This window comes from Branchiostoma belcheri, unplaced genomic scaffold (assembly GCF_001625305.1).
Source record: "Branchiostoma belcheri isolate BF01 breed outbred unplaced genomic scaffold, Haploidv18h27 scaffold11, whole genome shotgun sequence".
NCBI classification, from domain to species: domain Eukaryota; kingdom Metazoa; phylum Chordata; class Leptocardii; order Amphioxiformes; family Branchiostomatidae; genus Branchiostoma; species Branchiostoma belcheri.
The window spans coordinates 2,236,192-2,251,228 of NW_017802491.1; the positions used below are offsets into that span (position 1 = coordinate 2,236,192).

Below are 15,037 nucleotides of genomic sequence, written 5' to 3' on the forward strand. Positions count from 1 at the left end.
AGTACTAGTTAGTTGCTGCCAATCAATCCACAATAACCCACACATGTACATAGTGCAACCTCCCTTTTTCTAATGCAGCTTTGATGTCATAACTTCATATAAGGTATCCATAAACTGTTGAGCACACCATAAAGTGCACTTGGTCAACAGTAAGAACACCCATTACACAGTCACAGTACTTACTAATGGCATAATTAACAATCATAAACCTCTATACACTATGAGCAGCCTGTAGATACTGATGCTAGAGTAAAGCTACATGTAAGGTGTGTGTCTAGCTTCTCTCCAGAGCATTCATCATAAAGTTACAGAGCTATGATCGTGAGGTCCTTGCTTTAAACAAAGCTGACCTTATAACACTTAGGTGACCATAGGATTGGGCAAACAGACCTGTCTATGACAGACTGATGATGTATGTAGAGCTGTACATGCAAAATGTAAATGTAAAATATGTAGCTAAATTACACTTGGTGCCTTTAATAATATTATATTAAGGCATACAAAAACTTATATTATAACCATGAGTCTTTGCTTGTGCTTCATTTGTTTCTAAAAATTCACAACAACATAAGATTAAGATGCAGGTAGATTTTCAAAACTCTGCATATTGTACTGGAGCAAACACTTCGCAAGGGAGGCCTTAACCTTTCTCCTTAATCTTTCTTTAAACAAAACAACTTTTCTTGTCTCCATCAGTCAGCTATGCTTTAGTCTTACACATCTCAGTCTGGCTTCCCAAATTGAAGTACGCCTACAGCAAACAATTTATACAGCTTTTCCTTCGTCAGAGCCAAGTCCTGTTTAAACCCGGGATCCCCCTTTAAACCCATTTGCACGTGGGGCGAACCGGAGCTTGGCGTAATCTCAGCGGAGGGTACACCAGAGGTCACTGTTAATTACGTAGCCAGCTTCGCACCCAACTGGAGCGTCGCAGGAGACACCGTTGATCTAATTCACAAGTAAATGCCAGGCACAACCTCCAGTTTACAACAAACCTACAAACCCAATCCCGAAGTTTGTCGTGGACGCCACAACAGAGGGTCCGGTCGCCTGACCTTCTGCCCTGGTTGTCTCCCAGTCAATATTTAGATAACTCATCACAGTGAAAGTGGCTTGGGCCAACAGTTCTGGAGAGAAGTTTTGATACTTGTGCCATCAAAATGGAAGAATGCTGCCCTGATTTGAGACTTGTGAGATTTAGCAAGCTAGTAAAGTTTCCCTTCCCATAACATGAGGAACTCAGCAATGCAGCTTGTAATATGGAGCTGACATAATTTATATGTTCCTACCTTGAACTTAACAGTCAAGCCGAGGAGTTCTTTCCCTCAAATAACGCTGACAACACAGAAAAGTGCTTACTTGGAAAACTTCATGCTTAATATGGTACATCGCATAAAGTGTTACCATTTTCAGCTTGCCATTTTGGCATTTAAACTTTTAATGACTGTAAGATCTTTCAACATGACAAGTACATGATGGGACACTTTGACTTTCTTCGATTTCAAGTAAAATCAGGTCATTAATGTTTGTTTGTTCCTGCTGTGATTTATCGTACACACAGGTGGGCTTTAAAGACGTGGGCATGCCACACTTCACACCTACATGTGCCCACTCTCATTACGACTGCCGTAATCCTGGTGCACTTCGCGCTGGGGTGGGAAGTGAGGAGGGTTCACACAGGTTTGCACTGCAAGTAGAGAGGGGCTAGCTCAGATGACAGGGACAGGACAAAGAACTAAGTTACTGTGGGTCACTACAGGTCAAGTCATGAAATATAACTGCTGATGACTTGTGTGATCTATACAAGAATGTATATACATGTAGTGACTCTGACATTAATGTAAAATGACCATCTCATATTTCCATTCAATACTTGTCAATTTTTTATGTGGGATGGAAAGAGATATTTGTGCTGGACCCAACTTTAGTTTTGGTCATTTCAACATACATGATATACCTTGGAGTTACATACTGTATATATTATCCCTGTGCCATAGGATTTAGTTGGTGGCCTAATCGAGCGTACAATTCATGTATCCTAACTGCTGATAAAATGCTCCATTTCTACATGTAGCTCAGATCAACAAGGTTAACTAAGAGCTTACTCTCTTCACCAGTTAGGCACATACAATATAAGCATAGTGTGCAAATTTGCCTAACTCATGATGTTGCTGCCTTACTTATTGACGATTTTATCATTTTTGTTAACTATCCTGTGAAAGGAAATAATTCAATAAGTATCCAAGATATTTTATTCCTTAAAAAAAAAACAATAGCCCAATACTACTAGCAATATTTATGTCATGTATATTCTCATAGTTGCAATTTGCAATACAACTGCTAGGAGGTGCTGCTATATAATACAAGTGATCCAGGGGTAGCTCTAGAAAATTCCAACCATCCCCTAACCTATTGTTACTACATCATCAATTAGATTTCAATAGTCTACATATTCTTGGGTTAGTTACTACTCTAAAAAGCTGAACCATGAAATATACAAAAAATGTATATGAAAATGTAGTTGACATGTACTTACTTACGTTAGTAGATGCCATACTTTGTACACTGTACAATTGTTGCGCAATAAAGTTATATATCAACACCATCATCAGAAGTAGAATAGCATATACATTATCACAATCACAGGGTCCACTAGCTTGAAGTGCTAGAAGTGTTGTTATGATATCCTTACTCATCCCACAATCACGCATCAATTTGTAGAAGTACTAGTAGGGCAATGTAATCATTCCAATGCCAAAAAACAGTTACTCAAGCAACTGGATATGATTTTGAAAACGTCAGACGTTTCAGCTAGTATCCACTAGCTTTCGTCAGTCAACCTGTTACATCTTGTAATATTCATGTAATTAAGGTCATATCCTGTTCACAGCTGATGTCAAGGATCTTCATTACATTTCTATATTCCAATCATTTGTTCTTCAAGTGAGCAAACAATTTGTCCTTTACACACAAATTCTGAATTACCAATAAGGTTATCACACCAGTTTTCTATGGGTCCCGAATTCTGTTCACATCTCAGACGTAATGTCACTTCTGTACTGTCATCCCCTTCCCCGGCAGAGGAAGAAGATGTAAACAAATTACCGGAGCCAAACAGAGACGTGATTGAGAGGCGAACACGCAGCACTACTGACGTCACCTGTAGTGAGCACGACATCTCAAGTTAATGGGCAATATAACAGGTTTTTCTCCTGATTGTGTTGCCCTACTTCAACAAACTGGCACATGATGTAAGCATGGCTGGTGAGAAGACTGCTATTGGTATTGATATAATGACAACTGATGCACTTGGTACATTAAGGTTGTCTTCCAGCCCCTTCTTTAGTACATATGGTGACTGCAAAATGCCATCTATTTTCAAGCATTCAGATGAACTGTTATGCAGCCAAAAGGGATAAAAAATTACTAGTATAGGAATGAAAAAAAAAGAAGAATCCCAAGAGGTTCTTGAATGTACATGTAATGGGTGAGTTGGTTACTTTTAGTATATTGATGACAAACATTAGATACGATATGACAATGATAAGTTTTCACCTTCTATCTCCTGTAGAATATAATTGGTCACACCTTAAATACAGACTGCACACAAATGCACAGCAAGGGACAGAAGTATCCAGGCAATACATGACCTTGTTGCCTTGCTGAAAACCCCAGCATGACCATAAAGACTGTATGATAAATGAAACCACACCTTCATGAACAGCAAAACTGTTGCCCCCAGATAACTCATGACCTTCCATTAGCAGCCAGCCTACAAACATCACTGTAATCTACCTGAGAAGGCTGCAGTGTACAGACACCTTTTGTTACAGTGGGATTTCTGACACCTCATATACATTGTAGGTACAAGTGGCCTACTTTACCTTGTCTGACAAAGGTTCTACAGAAAATATATAGAGTAAAACAGAAAAGTGTTGCCTTACTCCTTCCAGACAAAATACCTTACCTACATTTATCTTTCTTCTTTTTACAGTCTTCTTACAGATAATCTTTGGAGTCGTTTACTCCACCTATCTTTTTACAGGTAGGGTCATATTGTATTTACCATGATCTGTACAAAGGCCCTGGTATCAATTCACAATGGATACCGTGTAAGTGTGAGACAGTGCACCTTTTAGACCCCTTGACAAATAACGCACACTGTTAAACTTAAAGCTAGCCCAGTACATGTACATTAAATTTTACACCTTACAGACGAACTAGTTTAGGAATTCAGCATAGTATAGTAGCCAGGCCGAGAGAGAGATACATATTAAGTATAACATCAAACCTGCATACATACAAGTGACCACCTGCTGGCCAACATGTCAACTTTCTGGTGGTCCCAGGTAATTTTTCCCATTGACACAAGCCTTGCAAATCCTGTCTATACTCTTCACTTTAGACCATATTTCATCGGTCCCCTTAGGAATTTTCTTTGGCAGTTTGCATTACCATTGAACAACACAACATACAAATAGAAGGTATAGAATAGCAGGGATTTTGTCAGATGCATATGGCAATGCATCTAACTGTTCTGTATACATATGATAATGGATTCCTCTAGATCTGCTGGGAGATGGTTGTGAATTCATAGCATGGCTTCAGACTCCGATCAGGGAAAATGTGATCACCTGTTGTTTATGCCAATATCCACCCTATTGAAGCAATTAATTGATAATTTTTGACAAGTAAACAAAGTGATCAAATTGATTGTCATGCTGGTGTCTTTAAGAATATTGGTTTATCCTTTTCCCAGGGAGTCCAGACTTCAGAACAACATCTAACACGTGTCCTTACACAACCCCTAGTATGCAGAGATCATCAAACATCACAGAATTCGGTGACTGAAAAAAATTGTGAACTTGAAAATGAAATTGACAGACAAAAGAAGAATGAGAAAGGGAGAGCATATTCGATCAATGTACTGACATCACTTTCACAGCCCGTTCTACAGACATTAAAAGAAAGAATAAGAAGAGGAGACTGAGAAGATGGAGAGTCAGAAAGGCAAGAGAATTTGGAAAAGAAAAATCAGTAATGCTTCAAGACGAGCGTTACACTAGAAACTAGAAAAGATAAACTCACAAATGGGGAGTAAATCTGAAGAGCCTGTTTCTGCATCCACAGTGGCAATCAGTACCATGCATGCTCTGTTGGTAGTCCAGAGATGAGCAAGAATAGCTCGATCACTGGTCACGCCAGCGCAGTCTGCCCCTAATCATCCTCTTCCCCAAGGCAACGGCCACAAATCATAACGTGTTAACAAAAGCAAATATTCCACAACATCAGGAAATTAATGCACACCGGGTCCTCTTGCTTTGAACTGTCAAATCACGAAGCGGCTGCTGACGTGACCTGACGTCACTGCATAATGTGGTTATCAGTACATGTGCTGAGCAAGAGCTGGGATAGAAGGTGAGGATTCACCTTTGACTCATTTTGCATTCAATTCAGTTGTAAGACATTACTGACAGATTCAATTTCTATTTGTTTTAGTCTTTCTATCAGAGCAGTAAATAAACAATTTATGTGTGAAAAAAAAGTCAGATACAAAAAATCACTTCGTACATTCTGTGTTCTGATTTAACAAAGAGTCAAGAAGGATCTGCATGACTGGATCATCTACCAAAACACACCAAGACATGGCAGCTGGCAGTGCCACTAATGGTCAACCATGCACACACCACCTGACCCTAGCAGGGTAAAGTCGTGATTGTTCTATACTGTTAAGTGTTAAATATTCGTAGTGGTTTCATACATTTCATGGTGAACCAAAATCATCTCTTCGCATTGCGAACTAGTGTTTGGTCTTCTGCCACTTCCTTTCAAATCTGTGTCTGCCTTTCGTAATTTCTTGATTACATGTACATAATAAAGACTGACATCTTGACCCTTTATCCTTGTCGACTGCGCACAAGCACACACCCACCTGCGCAAACTTCTTATGAGCGGAAACCTTTGATACAGGTAATTGGCGTCACTAATGGTCAGACGCACCATATGTGCATTTATTGCTCAATTGGGATCTTGAAGATACATTGTACGTCAAGTTCTATGATGTACACTCAAGATCTGCATCATTTTCTTTCATTTCAGTATGAGTGTTCGTATGTAAAATGAATATAACTGCTTGCTTCTAACCACTGGACTAAGCATGAGACATTAAGTCATATTGCATAGCTGCAATATTACACTGACTGTACGTGTAATAAATAGCAGTATAATATATAGAAAGCAGACAGGGATGTGGATTATTTGGCCTTCCCACTTCTAACCACCTCCTTGCAGTACAAAACATGGTGCATAGCTGGGCCCACATCAGTGATAAGATATAAGTTACAGTAATACCATCTTCCTATAATGTAGTGAACAACATTGTATACTTACACCTCTGAAGCCACTCCTTACATCTGTTACAGTGCGTCATCAACACAGTGTTGTTGACAAAATTTCCAGCCACTGAAAATGGACTTGGATCCAATTTGTATTGATTCTATACCATATAATGGCATCACAACAGGACACACCTTCTTCTAGCCAAGGCTGCTAGTAACTAAGGATGAGCAATGTATATAGCTAGAAGAAACAATCATTCATAGTCATGTTATGACATCAATACCTTCCCCTTCTTCTCAGTAGTGATACCAGTACTAGTACATGTACTAGTAACTCCCAAATATACAGTATGTCTGCTAATTTCTCAAGTTTCCACGCAGAAAGAAATTTTTCCTCACAATACTATAGTATGGGGTACGTGGGAGCATTTGAGCAAAATTTTGGAATTTCCAATCATATGGGAAACACTATTTCACGCATTTTTAGAACGCAATTTTCATTTTAGGCTTTGAAAAATGTTATGAAGTTCAGATTTTGGGGTCAGACGGGGTGAAATTTTTGTCGTCATTGTGACTTACATAAGGCACATGTAACTGCCAACCTTTCTGACTGGTCGTTTGCATTGACAAGTGACCTGTTGCAGGGAAAAAGTCACAGACACCAAAGGTCTCCATTAAATTGCTACATTCTTGACCGCTTGCCACCACAGTGCTTTTCAAGGTAAAGGTCTCTGCTTCCGAAGAAAAATCCGTTCCCTGTTTCTCATCCACATTTACAATTTACATTGTGCCTTTGGAAGGAAAACAGCCCCGAAACATTATTATGGCAGTAAATGTCCTACCGTAAATTAAGAAAATTACCTATTGACCCATCTCTAGCAGGTTATTGATTAGTTGATGATTAATGATTGAAAATGTCCGGAATATTCATGCAGCTACCACAAGTTTCTAGGAAATATCAATCATGGTCTATAAATTGACCTCATTAGAGTGGTACATTTTGTACGTGCCAGGTAAATTTAATGAACCAGGGAGGAAGTTCGGGAGTGAAGACCAACCGAATCAAACAAATATGCATTTGTCATACAGGATTTGTTTTTACTTTAGAAATATCTAAAGTGAATGACGTCTTAATCTTTTGGAAAATACATTTTTTCATCCTTCTGTCAGAAAGACCACCTGTAACTAAGTCTTTAAATCTTATTTCTCTGAAATACAAGGGCGCAGACCTAAAATGTGCTGAGGAGATATTCCCACAATTCAACCCAATTGGTATCTGTGTGTATAGACGTTCTCAACATCTGTAGTCATAATAATGCTTGGCAGAGTGTCAAGGTACAATACTCCACACCCAGAGTTTTTCTTGGCTTTTGAATCTAAATGGCAAAGATTAACGGTGCACACCCCAGTTCTTCCGCGACAGGGGTCCACGATAGTCCGTTGTAAAAAAGTGACGAAAGGGTTTTGAGGGTCCAAGTTTGAGGTGACATTTCTTATAAACTGCCACGAAGTATCATTAAACATTAACATGGCTGAAGAGTGTAAGAAATGGTGATTTTGGGGTGAAAATTTCTTTTGGCTCCGAACCTTACTTCCGGGTATCCTTGCGCGCAAAGTGTAATCCGCCCGTTTGACCTAGTTTTCGCTCTGCGGCTTCGTAGGGGTGCATTTGCAACCCCTCGCACCGTGGACTGTTTAGAAAATTACAGTACTAGAATTTTCTTTATAATTTACTCGGGTATAGTCAAGGCTTGGGTCTTTCTGCCAGCATCAGTCATTTCTGCCGGAAAAATTTTTTTGTGGGATTATCCTATGCGAAAATTCGCAATTTTGGGCATTAATTTTGGAGTGAAAATAATGTTTTTTCCGTTGATTTTACCAAACTTAAAAAGGTTGAAGAAACCAAACTCAGCTTGTCTTGTAGCTGAAGAGATACCCTTTCGTCCCATATACAGTTATTCTCCTTCCGAATTATTCCACGCCAGAGACGGTCGCTAGATTTGAGGGTGTGCAGCTTCGAATAGAGGCCCCAAATAAACTGGGGTGTGCCCCCTTAAGTTAGTCAAAGTTTCATATTTTGAATGTGCAAAATGAAAGAGCATATAATTTCTAGTAGACCTTACCCCATTGTGCAAAAGATGAAGATGAAAATTATTTCAAAAAGGGACAGCTGTTGAGATTGCATGGTTCCCAGGGACAAAAGTTGGCGCCACTACTATAGACTATAGCTATATACAAGTTACGCAAGTTGCTGACATCAGTAAAAGAGAAAGCTAAAAGAGAAAGCACTACAGTTTTACACATCAAGCACCCAACATGACGTTATAAATTCTGGTAGACAGCTTACAATATCTGAAACATGGGAATCTCATAAAGTTGTCTGTCCCAAGACATTACATTACTATGTTATGGCCCTAGAAAACATGGCCATACAGTAATAACAAAGAGCACTGTGTCCGACAATGGCTACTTCAGCTGTCACTAACAGTCACATATGCAACATGCACTGGTGGCCCCCTAAATAAAATTGGTTAATAACAATTAGTTAATGGCCATTTAACAGACCATGGATTAAAAATTTTCACAATAAGATTCTTACAATGATAGTTTACCAACATTTCCTGATGCCATTAACATGAGTCTTGTGCTTCCATGAGATTTCCTTTATATCATACCCGGTAGCTAGGCACTGGGTGGAAATACTGAAATGATCTTCATCCATCATCCCAGACTGCATCCCTGCCTCCAGGGAAGTTCTCTACTGTCATGTTCACTCCAGTTTACAACTACATCAAGGCAAGAAGTCCCATTACTGCTCACCAGGAGGGTCTGTAGGAAACAGTACATCATCTACTCCTATCTGTCATGTCACCTACGATGTTTATTACAAGCATTCCTGCTATTCCCTGTCCTGTGTGATGTTTCACCTTAGCCAGGACCAGCCAAGTGATTTGTGTTGGCCATGATGTTGGCTGCTACCTTCTGCCATCCCGGGGTTAAGTTTTTCTGTGGATTGACGTCAAACATGCCACATCGCCATGGCAATAAGGAGATCCACTGGAGTAGAACAGGTAGTGGCAAATGGTTCTGAAAGCCTCCACAGATCTTATGGAAGTTATAATATCATTCATTCAGGATAACAAATCTACCCACAGCTTTGCATGGATTATCAGAAACATCTGTGAATCTAACAAGTTGTATCTCCATCTTATATGGGGGGCCTGTTTCCTTGAGACGTAGGCAAGCTACCTTTTGATTTCCCGTATTTTGTAAGGAAAGCTGTCTTATTCACTGAATTCACAGCAAGATCAACTGCCTTCTTGGAAATTAGCATGAATATTAATCGGTAGGGATTTCTCCTGAATTCAGTGTGATTGCATTGTCAGGACCCCAATCACACCCCTTTGTATCAGGCTCAGTGTGCATCTATCTCTGTGTCAGACTCACAATACAACAATCATACTGGCCATACATTTCCTGAAACAACATGAAATTAATTACCTGTACACTGCAGGGCGTTAACATTTATACTGAAACACAATTGGCATGAATATGCCACCATACTGAGAGAAAACGGTTACATAAAAAACACGGACACTTGCTAGCAATGTTGGTAAAATCTTACCTCTTAGTTTCGGTTATCCCAACAGACCAGCACAGTAAAAATACTACACCGCTGTCAGGCAAACACTAGCCTCTAGTATGTGCTGCCTGCAATATATCTTTTATCACACGCCTACCTCAGTAGTGTCTGCTGTGTTTAAGAAGTCTCGCAAAAGAAGCAAGCATCGAAGATTTATGTCTTACCTCCGAAACACAGCCATTCAAAAATAAGGACACTTTCCTTCCCCAGGGCCAGCTTCACCTTTCTGTAACCTTTACTGGAAGATTTATCTCATATTAGGATCTATTTCTAGTAAGACACCCTTCAGGCTAGACATTGGCTCTGAAAACAACGCTAAGACTTGTGAAGTTCAAAAGTCTATGAAGGTCTGTTACATTGCAGCTGTTCAGTGTTTGGTGTATTGTCACCTCACATTATACGTCACGTGTGTTTTTAGTCATGATTGGGTAAATGTTAATCATGCTTTTGCTCAACATGACAAGTTTTCATGTAACGTGTAAAGCTTGGCTGGAGGTCTACCTAAGTCAGTAATGCTTGTGACAGGATAGGTTAAACTTTAAACACTGCAAGTTACCGGGTCAGTTTCCAAAGGGTTTGGTACACTAGACTGTGTAGTAAAAAGGAATGTGCAATTATCTTTTGACACAACTCCCTCCATCCAAACAAACAAAAAATCAAGCATTTTATTATCTGTTACTACTGAAATTACAATAATAAATAATACAGCAAAAAATAATACACGGTATTGACAAAGACCAACATTTGAAAGGTATGAAAGACAGCCCCCACAATGATATATATGTACTTTTCTTATGTGTGAAAATAAAATATGTCCTCTTGAAATCCCAGCCATGCAGATCAATGAAATGTTGCACAATCTCTTCATACATCAAGTATTATGGTACATTTACAATAATTACATAGGGGGGATGTGGAATGAATTTCTATATACATGTATATACATTGTGTTACCTTTTGGGAATTACATTTACAAGCCCAACCTAGCTCTAATGGTGTGAACTTTTCAAATGAGCCAGAAAGTCTGAAATCCATCCAGACCACAATGAAGGAATGCCGGCAAAGCACTCTAATGAGAGGCTTGAAGTTCAAACAACTTCTTGCCTTTCAGGAAAACAATGTCACGCCAACAGCAGGGTTCCAGGTATGAGTCATGGGCAGACGTCCCCGGGCCCAGGTTCTTGAGAAGAAACCTTGGCATTGTCAAGTTCAGAAACTGTTTATACATCCTGAGCCCACCTGTTTTGTACATACTGTTCCCTGAGAAGCCCAGCACTGACAGCGGTTGGTCCATCAGTATTAATCCAATTACTGGTGCCTCCACCAACCACCACCTGTACTGTGTCTGTCTGCTAACTGTGCAGGGCAAGCTGGCATGATATACTTCCTACCCTATAGGACAATGTCTCTTTGCCATTAACATGTTAGCCAAAAATATGACCCATCTGTTTATTTGTCAAAATCAGACTGACCCAGTTCTGCCAAAATATCTTCAGAATCAGATACATGTGAGCCAGATAAGACATTAGGGTAAAGAAAACTGTTGTATCTTTTCCCAACCCTGAGGCTACTCATTTGAACTTCAAGGAGCTTCTCGGAAGATCTTTTTTTAATGAAAAGGTGGGGGGGGGAGTAAAAAATCAATATATATTATATGGAGCATAATAATCAATCTGAAAGAGAGAAGGGCCTGGAACTTTCCTGATTTTCCTGGAACATTTTCATTGTGACAGCCAGTCTCACTCAACATTGGCAGACCTAGTAAACTGTTAAGTAAATAAATCAAGTTGAATCACCTCCAGAACACCTGAAACAAAACAGGTTAAAAGGCGTGTTTATGTTTTCTACTGGAATTTGGACAGAACCTTCCAACTATGTTGGATTCTTGGTTACAGAGAGTATAAATGACCTATATGTGTGCCAAAAAAACACACCAGAGTTTTCCACAGACAATTGTAATTTACAAACCTGCATCCCAACTGTTGGCTGTGTGACTCATTCAATCAAATTTGAAATTATACATGTCACAAAAAGATTAGAACTGAACAAAACATTTACAATGTCAAAAATATAAATCCCTAAGAAAAAAGATGTCCAGTGGGGGAAAATGTGACTTTTCCAATGATTATTCCCAATAGTATAATACATGCTTTTACCCCACTTAGACCATGATGAATACTTGAGTGTGACTAACAGTGTCAGGTATGCCATGGGCTGCCATGACCATGAAGTTCATTTACCTCAGGGAGAAATTATCTTGACAAATCACAGTCCCCAAGCTGTCAACAGGGGAAAAAAACATATAACGCCCCCTGATAAAACTTAAACTGATCTGACTTTTTGCCTACTGGGCATACAACTCTTGTCATTCATCATTTACGGTCTACTTATAAGTATTTAGTCATAAATCATACAAAAATGATAACACTGTTTTCTTGACTCCTGTTCTTGGGTCTGTGATATCATACCTACCACAGATGCAGCAATTCCAGGATGAACTTATCAAAATCAAGGTTATGTCCAAGTGCACAGACAAAGGAATTGTTAAAAACAATTGTTAAAAACAGTAATGAAGAATTTAATTTTTTGTAAGTCTTAAAACACTGAATATGACATGTTTTCCTGTGTACATCCCCACCTCAGTGGACTCAGCTATTACCTCTACTTTGAGGTATTCTGGAAAGTTCAAAATGGCGAAAAAAGTTTTTCATGTCACAGTTAGAAATAGAAGCTGTGCTTCTGTTGTCTTGACCCTTGACCTCCAACTGGACCTCTGGAGAGAACGGCTACAGTGAGGTCAATGGGCTACCCAGTCTAAATAAGTCTAGCCAAAATAGATTGTTACAGATGGTCCTACAGAACAAAAGTCATATACTGTATTGTAATCAACATTTCAAGTTCAGCATTTATTACAATGTATATTTGTAAGTCCTTGCTCATATTTAAGGCTATCTTTCCAACTGTCATCTTTTTTCCTGTTTTCCAATGTCCAGGTAACTGCCCATAATGATCACTTTCACTTTGCTACATCATTTCATTGTATACCATAAGGACCGATTGTGAATCCTAACCTGTGTTTGCCAACTGATACATGTACATTGAAAGCAGAATGTAACCTCCACACGTGATGAGACTTACTGAACATATCTTACTACTAATGCTAAGCAGAATGGGGTCAAAGCCCTGGCTGCTCTCCTGCCCTGATTCCTTCACTGATCAACACAAGTTATGAATTTCTGTTGATGGTTTGAGAAAACCCAGAGACTGACAGTCTAACAGAAGATACCAGAAACAGTTGGAAACAATTACTGCATGGTGAAGAAAGGTTCTCTTTGCAGATGAGTTGCAGAGTCAAGGAAGATCACTTCAGGGATGGTGGCAGCATTGCTATTATACATTCCACTAACACTCACCAATGCTGCAGCTATAATACTACTGCATTAACTATTATGACCTGTGCATGGCTACAAAAACCCATTGCTGCATGTGCGAAGAGCAGTTCAAGTCATTCACGCCAGTAGACTGTGGCAATCCCCATGCCATTAAATGATATTGTGGTGCAGTGTAAAATACATTACATCAGGAAGCATGGCCAATAAAAACACTATATAGTGACATTGAGCCACATTCCATGGCATTAATAGTCTGAGAACCATTCTAGATGTTGTGATCTTCCTTGGTCTGCTCTTTCTGCCACTCCTCTGCTATAATGTACCAGTGGGAGAGAGATTACATGTACATGCCCATGTAAATAGCTGAACAACACTGATTTTCTGGCTACAAATCACAGCCACAGTTGTCACAGCAAAGTAAGAGATCTAATATTATTGGTAGGAATTTTGCCAATTATACAAATCTATAAATACATAAACATACAATTGTCATACATTGACCAAGAATCAAAATTATAGATTTTTGTTTATGTACAGAATGTTTCAAATACAACTCATACAATATCCTACATTTTGTGAATGGATGATTCAGATCAAAATCCCCATTCAAGTCCCATCATTGGCAAGTGCTGAGAAGTGCACCTGCCATGGAGAAGTCTAAATAATGATGATGATATGGGGATATCTGGGGAATTCCCCCATGTCCAGTATTACATCATGGTTAACCCAACATTTGTTCCACTTTCTATTTACACTTTGCGTCATAATTACAGAATCATGAACTCAAACAACGATCATAAACAACCTGGATCACGTGAAATACATGTAGACAAAGTTTTGTAAACTGGATGTAGGAGGAACCAGGTCCATGACACCTGGCTCATGTCTTCAAAGGCTGGCCACATTCCTTGGCCTTGAATGATACAGGGTTCAGTAGACCTCTCAAGAGGGCCTGTTCTTTATATAGTACTTGATCCAGGTAAATATTTGTCGGAGGTTATATAATGTCAGACACTGACTAACTGCAAATAGCATTAAAGGGGAAAAGAGCATGTAGTGTTAGGTGGGGTTTCTAACACCATACAGCCATGGGTGGAGGTCTGCATTCCCAAACTACATGGTGCTTATAAATAACAATAACGACCTGGTACCAAAACAATGTATATGTAATCTACACTAATCAAATCAACCTGTTATGTAAATTGGACAATACTGGTCCAGTAAAGGACAAACATTTCAATGAACCTGTCGGACCACAGTGTGTTTGTAATATAAACAGCGGGGGGAAATCTGTTCGGGGGGAAATCTGTTCGGGGGTGGGGGAGGGGGGCAGGAAACGGAAGAACAGGTTCCTCAAAATATCCCGTGCTCATGGCTGCCACTGGTTTTGGGACAGGGATATCCGATCCCGACTCGGAACGCGAGCGCTGCAACCTGTCATCGGAGGAGTCGGTGCATTAACAAGTACAAACCTTCTGCTGGTGTTATAGAACCTGACGGGAAGTCATCATCACATCAAAGCCTGGCAGAATTGCCAAAGAAAAGGCCACCTTTGAGGCCGTTTTAGTGGCAATCTCCGCACGACTGCTGAGCGGGTGTCCATCCTGCTGACACAGCTGAGGTTGCTTTATTTTCGCCCACCCCCCTGATCTGATTCCTGAGCT

The 15,037-nt window shown here is 39.6% G+C and overlaps 1 protein-coding gene across 3 annotated transcripts in view; it reads right to left on the bottom strand.

Annotated features, from left to right (window-relative positions):
• LOC109484189 (MKL/myocardin-like protein 2) overlaps positions 1-15,037 on the bottom strand; it is a 67,614-nt gene that overhangs the window by 52,280 nt on the left and 297 nt on the right. The window lies entirely within an intron of this gene.